Consider the following 16,159-nt stretch of genomic DNA (forward strand, 5'->3'; position numbering starts at 1 on the left):
GGGCTATGAGATTAGGTGTAATTAGTTTAAATATCTGTAATTTGTTTATTATTTTCTGTCATTTAGTGGGGGGTTTTTGTACTTTAGCTAATTTAATTTAATTTAAGTAATTGTATTTAATTTAGTTAATGTATTTAATTATAGTGTAGTGTTAGGTGTTAGTGTAACTTAGGTTAGGTTTTATTTTACAGGTACTTTTGTATTTATTTTAGCTAGGTAGTTATTAAATAGTTAATAACTATTTACTAACTATTCTACCTAGTTAAAATAAATACAAACTTGCCTGTAAAATAAAAATAAACCCTAAGATAGCTACAATGTAACTATTAGTTATATTGTAGCTAGCTTAGGGTTTATTTTACAGGTAAGTATTTAGTTTTAAATAGGAATAATTTAGTTAATGATAGGAATATTTATTTAGATTTATTTAAATTATATTTAAGTTAGTGGGTGTTAGGTTTAGGGTTAGACTTAGATTTAGGGGTTAATATCTTTAATATAGTGGCGGCGACGTTGGGGGCAGCATAGGTGGCTGCGATGTTAGGGACGGCAGATTAGGGGTTAAAAAGTGTAGGAAGATTGTGGCGACATTGGGGGCGGCAGATTAGGGGTTAATAAATATAATGTAGTTGTCGGCAATGTTGGGGGCAGCAGATTAGGGGTTCATAAATATAATGTAGGTGGCGGCGGTGTCCGGAGCGGCAGATTAGGGGTTAATAATTTTATTATAGTATTTGCGATGCGAGAGGGCCTCGGTTTAGGTGTTAATATGTTTATTATAGTGGCGGCGACGTTGGGGGCGGCAGATTAGGGGTTAAAAAGTGTAGGTAGGTTGCGGCGACATTGGGGGCGGCAGATTAGGGGTTCATAAATATAATGTAGGTGTCGGCGATGTTGGGGGAAGCAGATTAGGGGTTCATAAATATAATGTAGGTGGCTGCTGTGTCCGGAGCGGCAGATTAGGGGTTAATAATTTTATTATAGTATTTGCGATGCGGGAGGGCCTCGGTTTATGGGTTAATAGGTAGTTTATGGGTGTTAGTGTACTTTTTACCACTTTAGTTATGAGTTTTATGCTACAGCGTTGTACCATAAAACTCATAACTACTGACTTTTAAATGCGTTAGGGATCTTGACAGGGTAGGGTGTACCGCTCACTTTTTGGCCTCCCAGGACAGACTCGTAATACCGGTGCTATGGAAGTCCCATAGAAAAAAGACTTTACGAAGTTTACGTAAGTGGAAGTGTGCGGTAATCTGCAAGACTCGTAATACCAGCGGGCGTAAAAAAGCAACGTTAGGACCTCTTAACGCTGCTTTTTTACCCTAACGCACAACTCGTAATCTAGCCGAAAGTGTTTTATAACAATTTATTATACCTCATAAAAATTCATCTCCGAAAATAGTAAAGAAAGAATATGGTAAACTTCCTTCATAAAATAAAAGAAAATAGAAAATAAAAATTAGTGTTGCAACACTAAAAAATAGAGCTCTAAAAAATGTGTTTACTTAAAACCAAGCTAGCATGTATAGGGAAATAAAAAATCACAATAGAAATTCCACAATAGAAATTTTACCACTTAGATGCGTTATGGGTTCTATTTAATTTCTATATACAAAATCATTTAAAAGTCGCTACTTCTAGCGTATTTGAAATCCGAACTCTCGGCTATATTACGAGTTGTACGTTAAGGTAAAAAAAAGCAGCGTTAAGAGGTCCTAACGCTGCTTTTTTATGCCCGCTGCTATAACAAGTCTTGAAGGTTTAGGGTTACCGCACAATTTTTTGGCCTTACCGCAAAACGACTTACGTAAATTTCGTAAAGTCTTTTCTCTATGGGACTTCCATAGCGCTGATATTACGAGTCTGTCCTGGGAGGCCAAAAAGTGATAGCTACAATGTAACTATTAGTTATATTGTAGCTAGTTTAGGGTTTATTTTACAGGTAAGTATTTAGTTTTAAATAGGAATAATTTATTTAATGATAGGAATATTTAGTTAGATTTATTGTAATTATATTTAAGATAGGGGGTGTTAGGGTTAGGGTTAGACTTAGGGGTTAATAACTTTAATATAGTGGCAGCGACATTGGGGGCGGCAGATTAGGGGTTAATAAATATAATGTAGGTGTCGGCGATGTTGGGGGCAGCAGATTAGGGGTTCATAAGTATAATGTAGGTGGCGGCGGTGTCCGGAGCGGCAGATTAGGGGTTAATAATATAAGGCAGGTGTCGGCGATGTCGTGGGCGGCAGATTAGGGGTTAATAAGTGTAAGATTAGGGGTGTTTAGACTCGGGGTTCATGTTAGGGTGTTAGGTGTAGACATAACTTTTATTTCCCCATAGGAATCAATGGGGCTGCATTAGTGAGTTTTACGCTGCTTTTTTGCAGGTGTTAGAATTTTTTTCAGCCGGCTCTCCCCATTGATTCTTATGGGGAAATCGTGCACGAGCACGTACGACCAGCTCACTGCTGACTTAAGCAGCGCTGGTATTGGAGTGCGGTAATGAGCAAAATTTTGCTCAACGCTCACTTCTTGTCTTTTAACGACGGGATTCTGAAAAATCGTAATACCAGCGCTGCAGAGAAAACTGCTCGTTAGCACCGCACAGCCTCTGATGCAAAACTCGTAATCTAGGCCTCTGTTTGTACAATTGTAACAATATCTCTTGTTGTAACAATGTCATACGGTCTCTGTGGTCGTCCGTTAATATCATATTCCTACTCTCATTAATGCTAGCCATTTTGCTGAAATCGGCAGAACTCCTATGTATGCAAACTGGTAAACAAGGCACCTCTGAGCACGGTACAGAAAGAACCACTCAAGGTTCATAAAACTTACTGGAGTGACCTGAAAATATTTTTAGTTCAGGTATCCCTTTATCTCACGGGCATATATATCCAATGAGCTGGTATATTTTTTACAATATATACAGTATATATATATATATATATATATATATATATATATATATATATATATACAGGGAGTGCAGAATTATTAAGCAAATTAGTATTTTGACCACATCATCCTCTTTATGCATGTTGTCTTACTCCAAGATGTATAGGCTCGAAAGCCTACTACCAATTAAGCATATTAGGTGATGTGCATCTCTGTAATGAGAAGGGATGTGGTCTAATGACATCAACACCCTATATCAGGTGTGCATAATTATTAGGCAACTTCCTTTCCTTTGGCAAAATGGGTCAAAAGAAGGACTTGACAGGCTCAGAAAAGTCAAAAATAGTGAGATATCTTGCAGAGGGATGCAGCACTCTTAAAATTGCAAAGCTTCTGAAGCGTGATCATCGAACAATCAAGCGTTTCATTCAAAATAGTCAACAGGGTCGCAAGAAGCGTGTGGAAAAACCAAGGCGCAAAATAACTGCCCATGAACTGAGAAAAGTCAAGCGTGCAGCTGCCAAGATGCCACTTGCCACCAGTTTGGCCATATTTCAGAGCTGCAACATCACTGGAGTGCCAAAAAGCACAAGGTGTGCAATACTCAGAGACATGGCCAAGGTAAGAAAGGCTCAAAGACGACCACCACTGAACAAGACACACAAGCTGAAACGTCAAGACTGGGCTAAGAAATATCTCAAGACTGATTTTTCTAAGGTTTTATGGACTGATGAAATGAGAGTGAGTCTTGATGGGCCAGATGGATGGGCTCGTGGCTGGATTGGTAAAGGGCAGAGAGCTCCAGTCCGACTCAGATGCCAGCAAGGTGGAGGTGGAGTACTGGTTTGGGCTGGTATCATCAAAGATGAGCTTGTGGGGCCTTTTCGGGTTGAGGATGGAGTCAAGCTCAACTCCCAGTCCTACTGCCAGTTTCTGGAAGACACCTTCTTCAAGCAGTGGTACAGGAAGAAGTCTGCATCCTTCAAGAAAAACATGATTTTCATGCAGGACAATGCTCCATCACACGCGTCCAAGTACTCCACAGCGTGGCTGGCAAGAAAGGGTATAAAAGAAGAAAATCTAATGACATGGCCTCCTTGTTCACCTGATCTGAACCCCATTGAGAACCTGTGGTCCATCATCAAATGTGAGATTTACAAGGAGGGAAAACAGTACACCTCTCTAAACAGTGTCTGGGAGGCTGTGGTTGCTGCTGCACGCAATGTTGATGGTGAACATATCAAAACACTGACAGAATCCATGGATGGCAGGCTTTTGAGTGTCCTTGCAAAGAAAGGTGGCTATATTGGTCACTGATTTGTTTTTGTTTTGTTTTTGAATGTCAGAAATGTATATTTGTGAATGTTGAGATGTTATATTGGTTTCACTGGTAAAAATAAATAATTGAAATGGGTATATATTTGTTTTTTGTTAAGTTGCTTAATAATTATGCACAGTAATAGTCACCTGCACACACAGATATCCCCCTAAAATAGCTATAACTAAAAACAAACTAAAAACTACTTCCAAAACTATTCAGCTTTGATATTAATGAGTTTTTTGGGTTCATTGAGAACATGGTTGTTGTTCAATAATAAAATTAATCCTCCAAAATACAACTTGCCTAATAATTCTGCACTCCCTGTATATATAAATATATATATATATATATATATATATACATAAATAAATATATATATACTAGTCCTAAAGCCCGTTTACACGGGCCATTTTTTTCCCATCCCTTGCTCTCTCTCTCCCCCTCTCTTTTGTGCTCTCTCCCCCTCTCTTTTGCGCTCTCTCTCGTTCCACCTCTCTTTTGCTCTCTCTCTCCCCCTCTCTTTGCTCTCTCTCCCCGTCTCTTTGCTCTCTCTCCCCCTCTCTTTTGCGCTCTCTCTTTTGCGCTCTCTCTCGCTTTACCTCTCTTTTGTTCTCTCTCCCTCCTCTCTTTTGCTCCCTCTCTCCCCCTCTCTTTTGCTTTCTCTCCCCCTCTCTTTTACGCTCTCTCTCCCCCTCTTTTTTGCGGTCTCTCTCTCTTTTGCGCTCTCTCTCCCCCCTTCTTTTGCGTGCTCTCTCTCCCCCTTTCTTTTGAGCTCTCTCCCCCTCTCTTTTGTGCTCTCTCTCTCCCCCTCTCTTTTGTGCTCTCTCTCCTTCTCTCTTTTGCACTCTCTCTCCCCCTCTCTTTTGCTCACTCTCTCCCCTCTTCCTTTTGCGCTCGCTCTCTCCCCCCTCTTTTTTGCGCTCTCTATCTCCCCCCTCTCTTTTGCTCTGTCTCTCTCCCCTTTTTTGTTCTCTCTCTCATCCCTCTCTTTTGCTCTTTCTCTCCATCCCTCTCTTTTGCTCTCTCTCTCCCCCTCTCTTTTGCTCTCTCTCTCCCCCCTCTCTTTTGCTCTGTCTCTCCCCTTCTCTTTTGCTCTCTCTCCCCCCTCTCTTTTGCTCTGTCTCTCTCCCCTCTCTTTTGCTCTCTCTCTCCATCCCTCTCTTTTGCTCTCTCCCCCCCTCTCTTTTTCTCTCCCTCTCTATTGCTCTCTCTCCCCCCTCTCTTTTGCTCTCTCTCCCTATTGCTCTCTCTCCCCCCTCTCTTTTGCTCTCTCTCTCCCCTCTCTTTTTCTCTCTCTTCCCTCTATTTTGCTCTTTCCCCTCTCTTTGCTCTCTCTCCCCCCTCTCTTTTGCTCTTTCCCCTTTCTTTTGCTCTCTCTCCATACCTATCTTTTGCTCTCTCTCTTCCCCTCTCTATTGCTCTCTCTCCCCCTCTATGTTGCTCTCCCCTCTCCCCCTCTCTTCTTTTGCTCTCTCTCCCCCTCTCTTTTGCTCTCTCTCTCTTCCCCTCTCTTTTGCTCCCTCTCTCTCTTTCCCCCTCTTATTTTCTCTCTCCCCCTCTCTTAAGCTCTCTCTCTCTCCCCCTCTCTTTTGCTCTCTCTTCCCTCTATTTTGCTCTTTCCCCTCTATTTTGCTCTCTCTCCCCCATTTCTTCTGCTCTTTCCCCCTCTTCTGCTCTTCCCCCTCTCTTTAGCTCTTTCCTATCTCTTTTTGTCTCTCCCCCTCTCTTTCTATTTCTCTCCCCTCTCTTACGCCGACCACGCCCCAGCCATGCCCAACCACGCTCCCAACCATGCCCATTCATGCCCGGCCACGCCCTCGCCCCCACCCGGTCACGCCCACTTTCATCCCACTGCCGCAATCAGCATGTCAGGTAATGCCAGGTGTGTTTGTCCTCATGCTGTCTCTACTGCGCATGACAGCTTTGGACAAACACACTTGGCCTTTTATATTATAGGATTGCAGTACTTACAGACATATATACACATATAAACACATAAATACATATGAACACATATGTAGACATACAGTATATATAAGGGCATTGGAGCCCTTTGCAGTAAAGTAGAGGAAAGCATGTCAAAGCATATTTATGAAATATTGATATTTAATAATGGTTTTAACTATGTTTTTAATGTAAATAACTCACATTCCAATGTTCTGCACATAGAACTATGTTCTATGTATTTATAAATAGATACTATATATATACATACAGTCGTATGCTTAGGCACCCCTGACAATTTCCATGATTTTCATTTATAAATAATTGGGTGTTTGGATAAGGAATTTTATTTTGATCTATTTTGATCTATCAAATAACTGAAGGACAAATGAGGTTTATTGGATTAACAGAAAATATGCAATATGCATCAAAACGAAATTAGACATGTGCATAAATGTGGGCACCCCCAACAGAAATATTGCATCAATATTTAGTAGAGCCTCCTTTAGCAGAAATAACAGCCTCTAGACACTTCCTATAGCCTGTAATGAGTGTCTGGATTCTGGATGAAGGTATTTTGGACCATTCCTCCTTGAAAAACATCTCCAGTTCAGTTAGTTTTGATGGTTGCCGAGCATGTACAGCCCGTTTCAAACCACCCCACATATTTTCAATGATATTCAGGTCTGGGGACTGGGATGGCCATTCCAGAACATTCTACTTGTTCCTCTGCATAAATGCCAAAATAGATTTTGAGCAGTGTTTTGGGTCATTGTCTTGTTGAAATATCCAGCCCCAGCGTAACTTTGTGACTGATCCCTCAACATTATTCTCAAGTATCTGCTGATATTGAGTAGAATCCATGTGACCCTCAACTTTAACAAGATTCCCAGTACCGTCACTGGCCACACAGACCCACAGCATAATGGAACATCCACCAAATTTTACTGTGGGTAGCAAGTGTTTGTCTTGGAATGCTGTGTTCTTTTTCCGCCATGCATAACGCCCCTTATAACTCAATCTTTGTTTCATCAGTCCACAGCACCTTCTTCCAAAATGAAGCTGGCTTGTCCAAATGTGCGTTTGCATACCTCAAGTGACTCTGTTTGTGGTGTGGCATCACTCTCCCATACAGCTTCTCCTTGTGCAAAGTGCGCTGAATTGTTGAACGATGCACAGTGACACAATCTGCAGCAAAATGATGTTGTAGGTCTTTGGAGGTGCTCTGTGGGCTGTTTTTGACCATTCTCACCATCCTTTGCCTTTGCCTCTCTGATATTTTACTTGGCCTGCCACTATATGCCTTAACAAAAACTGTGCCTGTGGTCTTGCATTTCCTCACTATGTTCCTCACAGTGGAAACTGACAGCTTAAATCTCTGCAATAGATTTTTGTAGCCTTCCCCTAAACCATAATGTTGAACAATCTTTGTTTTCAGGTCATTTGTGAGTTGTTTTGAGGCCCCCATGTGGCCATTCTTTAGAGGAGAGTCAAAGAGAACAACAACTTGCAATTAGCCACCTTTTCTCATGATTGGATGCACCTGTCTATGAAGTTCAAGGCTTAATGGGCTCACCAAACCAATTGTGTGTTCCAATCGATCAGTGCTAGGTAGTTACAGGTATTCAAATCAAGAAAATTACAAAGGTGCCCAAATGTATGAACCTGTCTAATTTTGTTTTGATGTATATTGACATTTTCTGTTAATCCAATAAACCTCTTTTCACTACTGAAATATTACTGTGTCCCTCAGTTATTTGATAGATCAAAATGAAATTGCTTCTTATCCCGGTGTCAAGGCGGAAGGATAAGGAAATATCCCAGAACAAAGTGAGTGTAGATAATGAGGTAAGCAGTACAACAGCCAGGATGGCACAAGGGAGCGGCGTGACATAGCCCCCCACTCAAGGGTTCCATCCGGGAACCAGAGTCGGCTTCGAAGGGTGAGCAGCATGAAACTTGGAGACAAAGATGGAGCATGCACATTACGGGCAGGAACAGAGGAACGCTCCGCCACAGAGTATCCATTCCAGTGTATGAGGTATTGGAGCTGCCTGCGCCTGATTCTGGAATCCAAGATCTTGGCAACCTCACACTCTGGTTCGCCATGAATCAGGAGTGGAGGAGGAGGAGGACGTCTGAGTCAAATATACCTATTTGTGATGTAGGGTTTGAGCAAGGAAATGTGAAAGACTGGGTGAATGTGCAAGGCTCTGTAGGCAACTGGAGAAAGTCTTTTGAGGACTTTATAAGGACCAATATACAGAGGTCCCAATTTGTGACAAGGTTGACGTAAGCAGATGTTGATAACCAGCTGCAGGCTGGAAATGGGAGCATCATAGAGAAAACTGCCAATGAGTGTTCTTTGCCAGTTCAGCTAGGGGTAACAACCCAGACCAATTAGTGTGCTGTGAATTGACAAATTGACATAAGCTTCCAAATCCTGATTGGTTCTCTCTGTTTGCCTGTTAGTCTGGGGGTGATAACCAGAGGACAACCAGAGGACAAAGAAACAGTGGTTTCAAATCCTGATTGGTTTTCTCCGTTTGCCTGTTAGTCTGGGGGTGATAACCAGAGGACAAAGAAACAGTGGTTCCAAGCAATTTGCAAAAGCTTCTCCAAAAGGTAGAAATAAATTGAGGTCCTCTGTCAGAGACGATATTTATGGGTATGCCAAGTAATCATACCATGTGTAACAGAAAAAGAGTGGACAATTCTTGGGCTGTAGGCAACTTCATTAGAGGTACAAAATGAGCAAGTTTGAAGAACCAATCCACCACCACCCATATGACTGTATGATGGTCAGAAGGAGGAAGGTCTTCAACAAAATCCATAGCTATGTGTGTCCACGGTTGTTTAGGTATGGACAACAGTTGAAGTAGGCCATGTGGTAGGGAACGGGGAGTCTTATTAACAGCACTAGTCTGACAAGCTTTGAAAAAATCCGACTTCATGGTAGGCCACCACACATGTTGGGAAAGGAGTTTAAAGGTTATTGTCAAACCAGGATGACCTGACAGCTTGCTGTCATGAGCCCAGGATAATACAGGAGAGTGATGGTTTGGAGGAAGATATAGGATCTCAGGAATCGCAGGGGCTTCAGAATGTTTTCTTGACTGGGCTCATTGTAGTCTTTGAAGAAGAGAGGTGTTGAGCTAAGCTATCAAACAGGAGGGAGGTATGATGTGTTCGATAGGAGCTTCAGACGAGTCACTAGACTGAGGAAAGTGATGGGAAAGGGCATCAGCCCTTTTATTCTTAATCTCAGGAAGGTAAGAGACTATAAAGTTAAAACGACAAAAGAATAGGGCCCACCTGGCCTAACAAGGATTGAGTCGATGAGCAGTCTCTAGGTAGGTCAGATTCTTGTGGTCAGTGAGAATCTGAATGGGGTTGGGGGTACCCTCTAGCAAATGATGCCATTCAGTCAGAGTTCACAATTGCCCACATTGTAATTCCTTTCTGCAGGAGTGAAGCGTTTAGAGAAAAAGGCTATTGGGTGCAACTTGGAGGTTAAAGGATCCCTTTGGGTGAAGAATGCACCAGCTCCTGCTCCAAAGAAATCACATGCATTAGAGGCTTGATTAAAGAAACTGAGCTCGGCAGAATTCAAAAAGCTAAGGCTGTGTTCAAACAACTTCTTTATCATAAGAGCAACAGAGCAGACTCTTTGTTGGCTAGCAAGCTTAAAAACCGAGCGGCAGCGGTTCGCATTCCATATACTGTCCATAATGGTGGGAAAGTATATGCACCTGAGGAAATCGGGAATGCATTCGCAGCATACTATGATAATTTGTATAATATCTCTGAGAGTGAACGCCCTGACATAGCTTCGATACCGGAGATTTCCCAGTTCCTCCAAACACTGCATCTCCCAAAGCTCTTGGAAGAAGACGGGAACTATTTGTTAGAACCCTTTTGGAATAAAGAGGTTGCGCTGGTGGTAACCACTCTTAAAAATAACAAGGCCCCGGGGCCGGATGGCTTCTCTGGGATCTTTTACAAAACCTTTTCGAAGCAACTAATACCGGCCTTACTTCCCCTTTTTAATGAAGTCAAATCGGAAGGTAAACCTCTGAGAAAGAATCTAGAGGCTTCCATAATTACTATTCTTAAGCTAGCCAAAGATCCGTCTTTGTGCAATAGCTATCTCCCAATTTCGCTATTTAATGTAGACACTAAACTCTACTCTAAACTACTTGCCGACAGATTGGTCAACCTTCTCCCATCTCTTATACAGGTGGACCAGGTGGGTTTCATGAAAGGGCACCAGGGACCAGACAACACTAGGAGATTACTCTCAGTTCTCTCTGATGCGACCAGGTCGGGACCCCTCTCATGGCCTTGTCGTTAGACGCCGAGAAGGCCTTCGACAGGGTTAGGTGGGAGTTCATCTAGGAGGTTCTTAAAACATTTGGCTTCCCTTCTCAAACAATTTTGGCCATACAAGCACTTTACACTTCGCCTCATGCAATGCGAGGTCCGGGCTTTTGCTCCATAGAGATTAACATCACTAATGGGACTAGGCAGGGGTGTCCCCTCTCTCCCCTTATATTTTCCTTAGTAATGGAACCTTTTGCTCAGGCTATCAGAAGCTCAAATTTGATCTCTGGAGTCTTGTACCCAACGCATGAAGAAAAAATTGAACTTTTGTCCGACGATGTTACACTACTCTTGACAAATCCAGAGTCCTCAATCCCGGCAGTGTTTAAACTAATAGATCTCTTTGGTAGACTCAGTTACTATAAGTCAAATGTCACAAAAACTGAAGCTTACGCGCTTAACTGCATGACGGATCAGTTCCTAGCTCTGAAGAGAGACTTTGATTTCCAATGGTCAGACAGATACATAAACTACCTGTGCATGACCCTGAGTGTGGATGTCAATACAGTAATTCAGATGAATTTTGACAAAGTACTGCTAGAGCTTAGGTCCCTTACGGTAAAATGGGATTATCAAGAGATCTCTTGGCTTGGTAGAGTTTCTACGGTCAAATTGTCTCTCCTGCCGAAGGTATTATATTTATTTAGGTGTCTACCGCTCAATGTCCCATATAAATTCCTTCATCAAATTCACAGAATATTCCTTCACTATGTGTGGAGAAATAAGATCCCGATGGTTGCTTACAGAACCCTCCAAAGGCCTTACACCAGAGGGGGCATTGCGTTCCCCAATATCTTTCTATATTATGAAGCGGCAAGACTCACCCACATTTCAGCATGGGGATTGCTAACTGAGAAACCGGGCTGGTATAGGCTTGAGGAGCAGGCCTTGCCTCAGGATCTAACTCTTAGGGAGGTTATATGGGTACCCAAACACATGAATGTAAGTAGACAGATTGATAACCCTATTGTTAAACAAACCCTTGGCATGTGGTATGACCTTCGCCATCATAGTGGGGTCTCCCCGCATCCATCCCCCATCCATGGTATGAGAGGCCTTTTGTGGAATGCTCCAACTATCCATACAGATTTCTGGCAGGAGAAAGGGATCACACAAATCTCCAACCTCTATGTGTCGGGAACCCTTACTTCCTATGCTCAGCTGTTTGGACTCCCGGGGGAGAACCCTCAGTGCTTTTGCTTCGAAAGCTTCCGAGTATTGAGCCTTGTTAGAGCTAGAGGTTTCCCCAAATTAGCCATGAGAGAACAAACCAAATGGGAAATGAGGTGGACACTAGGTAAGGTCATGAACAGGCCGCTGTCATTTCATTATGCAACTCTCTTGTCGGACCACGCGCTTGGCTCCCCACGGCAACTAAAGGCTTGGTGCAGAGAACTTGAGGTTACAATCACAGATAGTGAGTTTTCCTCAGCGATCTCTATCACAAAACGCACCCTTCATTGTCTTAGAGACATATATAGAAATGGCACTGAGGTGGCAGAGGATCCCAGTGAGACTGGCAAAGATGTATAAAAATACCAACCCGCAATGTTGTAGAAACTGTGATCAACTGGGTACGGACATGCATATCTGGTGGTCTTGCCCGAAGATTGTGTCTTTGTGGGAAGATGTTGAGCTACTTCTCGGGTCCCTAAATATAGAATTTCGCCTGACCCCACAAATGGCATTATTCCACATTTTTCCTCGCTCTGTTCCTATATCCACTAGACGATTACTTATCTACATTCTGGCAGCAGCCAAACTATGTATCGCCCGAGCCTGGAGACAACCAGACCCCCCGACCTTGAATGGAATCTGTGACCTGGTGAACCATTTTGCGAAAATGGAGAGATTTGTGGCTGGGGAAGCCAACAAGATGGAAACATACTGGGAGACTTGGTTGGATTGGACCACTCACCAGTAAAAGACAAACGTAACCTAGTGTCCAAATGAGACTGCATGCCCGCTCGAATTAGACGCACGGAGATCCTTTTTTTTTTCTTCTTCTTCTTCCCCCTCTACCCTACATGTGCCCTCCCCTTACCCAGATCCCCAGATTCACCCACCTTATTTGGGTGGACTGCTCTAATTGATATACCACACTCATTATAACAGTCAACATACTCTTTTTCTGATATCCACATACTTGTGTTCGATTAACATGTGAGCTCTATTTAAGAGCGAACGCAAGTCCTTTTGATACTCCTCAACTTACGTGAACTTTAGAGAGCCCTTAGCATATAGACAGTGACCTCTAGGCCCATTTTTCCCAGAATATCTCAACAGAAGAGTCTAGGCCGAGGTTTAACAGTTGACATGCGACATAAGGCGTTAGAGGGCATGAAATTATTGCAGACACAGCGGGTAGCTTAATGCTTTAAGGTTTAACATGTGTATATTGAAGTTATGTAACCTGTACTTGCTTACGTTTTTGTTGAATCTTTTTCCTTGATTCTGTAAAGGCTGCTTAAAGGGACATTAAACCCAAATTTTTTCTCTCAAGATTCAGATAGAGAATACCATTTTAAACAACTTTCTAATTTACTTCTATTATCTAATTTGCTTCATTCTCTTGCTATTCTTTCCTGAAAAGCATATCTAGATAGGCTCAGTAGCTGCTGATTGGTGCCTGCACATAGATGTCTCATGTGATTGGCTCACCCATGTGCACTGCTATTTCTTTACCAAAGGATATCTAAAGAGTGAAGCAAATTAGATAATAGAAGTAAATTGGAATGTTGTTTAAAATTGTATTCTCTGTCTGAATCATGAAATACATTTTTTGGGTTTAATGTCCCTTTAAGGCTAAAAAAAAAAAAAAAGAATGTACCAGCTCCTATCTCGGAGGCATCAACCTCTACAGTGAACTGCAGGTCAGGATCAGGATGGTGGAGCACAGGAGCAGAACAGAAGACTTTTTTCAAATGAGAGGCAGAATCCACAGCTACAGGAGGCCAATTCTTGCCGTCTCTGTTTCGTTTAGTCAGCTCAGTGAGTGGAGCAACGATTTGGGAGAAGTTCTTTATGAACTAGAATAGTTGGAGAACCCCAAGAATCTCTGAAGTTCCTTCAAAGAGGTGGGTTGTGGCAATTCCAGAACTGCAGTTAGCTTTGTAGGATCCATGGCAAAACCTTCCTTCGAGATGACATAGCCAAGGAACTGGATCTGAACCTGATCAAACTCACATTTCTCCAGTTTGGCTACCAGAGAACTGTTTCTGAGGCAAAGAAGTACCTGTTTTACATGCTCATGATGCTCCTCAAGGATGGAGGAGAATATGAGGATGTCATCCAAATAGACGATGACAGTGCGATTAAGGAGGTCATGGAAGACATCATTGACAAATGCTTGGAAGACAGCAGGGACATTACACAGCCCAAAAGGCATCACAAGGTATTCGTAATGCCCTGATCTCGTGTTAAAGCCAGTCTTATATTCATGTCCCGGGAAGATACCAATGAGATTGTAGACTCAAAGTAGGTCCAACTTTGTAAAGTAACAAGCATTTTGGAGCGAATCCCTTTCTTTCTTTTTTTTTTTGTGTGTGTGTGTGTGAATGTGTGTGTGTGTATATAAAGTGTTCCTTATCTAGGGAAAAACCTACAGTGAGGAGAGCCTGTTATAGCATTTTACATCAAGATTTTCTAATAGAAGAAAAAAAAAATCCCCTTTTTTTTCAGTTATTGTATACAATTATCATTCCAGGGGGGGGAAAAAAATAATTTCTCCTGAACCAAGGAATACAGAATTGTATCTTCTAACAAAGAGCACTGTCTCCAATAGTACCTCTGATAACCCCAACAATTATAATAATGTAAAAGTCAGCAAGGGCTTTAACTATATATAATAATGAGCCAGAAAAATTGTTTTGAAAAACTAAAGAGCCACCTGGAGCAGATGAATCAAATATACAGGGGTCTGAAATAGAAATCAGACCTTTTATAATTATAGCCTAAGGGAAAAAAATACCTGGTTAAACTCCTCTAAATATAGAATATGCAGAAAAAATAAAAATAGCATTTGGCAATTATATGCAGTTTATCTAAATTTTGTTAGTCAGACACACAAAAAACTTCAGGAAAACCACAAAGAGGCTTTTGAGTCCTTTGGGATGTTAAATCTTATTTTGTTTAAAAAATAACCAAGACAATATATAATAAATTGTGGATTTTCCTATTTCTTTAATCTGTTGACGTCCCTTTTATGAGTTAATGGAACCCACAAGACCTGCCCAGATATCTCCAAGTACATAGGTCGATGGTAATTTTGTTTCCGGCTAACTTGCTAGTACATAGCTTGTCAGAGTATAGAATAAATCACAGTTATTTATGTGACAGAAATAATGTTCCTCAGGGCGGTACAACTGAATCTCAAACAACTCCCCCGGTGGTAATAAGCAGACCCTCATATACCAGCTTAGCCAGCTACAATCCAGGAAGCTATAGTGAGTACAATATAAAATGCTTCAGAAGAAAGGGTGAACAAAAAGGGCTATACTTGCGGCTAAGATGTCCCTCAGAAGATACTACAGTATTCCGGTAACAGGACTCATCTTTTCCAATAGAGCAGCCTTTAACCCAATGCCGGGACACAAGAGCCCAGCACTTGACTCTGGAACGGAAGGTCTGTCGGCCGCAGGTCCCTCTGGTGAGCGGCGTTTCCAGCTCACTAGCAATGGCATTGCACCGGCTTCCTGTACGTGCCCCCGGAAGCTGTCCTCGGTGTCTCACCTCTTCTCCTCCATTCGGCAACTGCTCTCAAGTCAGCAGTTCCGTAACTCCCACAGCCGGATAGGGGGCAAGGGAATCAGGATTCTCCCCGGGTATTGCACCTCCGGATCTATGTCACTGCTAGAGACTGCCTCACCAGGGACTGCCACTTCTGTCCGCAATCAAGAGAAGGACTTCCAGCCAAAGTACAGCTCACCGGCTGTGTGCACCACTACACCAAAACCCGATACCAGGACCGGGCTAAGTGGTGAATAAAGCTTGGGGAGATTTTTCAGCGGCGATCAGTCACTGCACTTGACGATTTCAGAGCACGACCCCAAACGGAAGCCCTTTTGGAGCGAATCATATAGTTCAGTGATCAAAGGGATAGGATAATGATTCTTGATAGTAATGTTGTTTAGGGCTCTGTAATCGATACAGGGTCTGAGACCATTATCTTTTTTACTGACAAAAAAGAAGCCAGTCCCGTCAAGAGAGGAGGAAGGGTGAATAAAGCCTTTAGCTAGGTTTTCTTGGTTGTATTCCTCCATGGCCTTGGTTTCAGCTTTGGAGAGCGGATAAGTCCTCCTTTAGGAAGTGGGGCTCCAGAAAACTGGTCAATTTTGCAGTTGTAAGGACGGTGGGGTGGCAACACATCGGCTGCTTTCTTTTAAAAAACATCTGGATATTTTGCATATACTGAGGGAAGATTAGAAGGGGTCTGAAGGCTGGCTATAGGGACGTGATTCAGCCGAGTAACTTTAGCCAGGCTGGAGTGAAAACAGGATTTACCCCAGGATGCCAACTGTCCCCCAGTCCAGTAGAACTGAGGATTGTAAATACATAGCCAAGGAAGACCAAGGAGAATGAATTACATCAAACTGCAATTGTTCGGTATG

Source organism: Bombina bombina, chromosome 5 (genome assembly GCF_027579735.1).
Source record: "Bombina bombina isolate aBomBom1 chromosome 5, aBomBom1.pri, whole genome shotgun sequence".
NCBI lineage: Eukaryota > Metazoa > Chordata > Amphibia > Anura > Bombinatoridae > Bombina > Bombina bombina.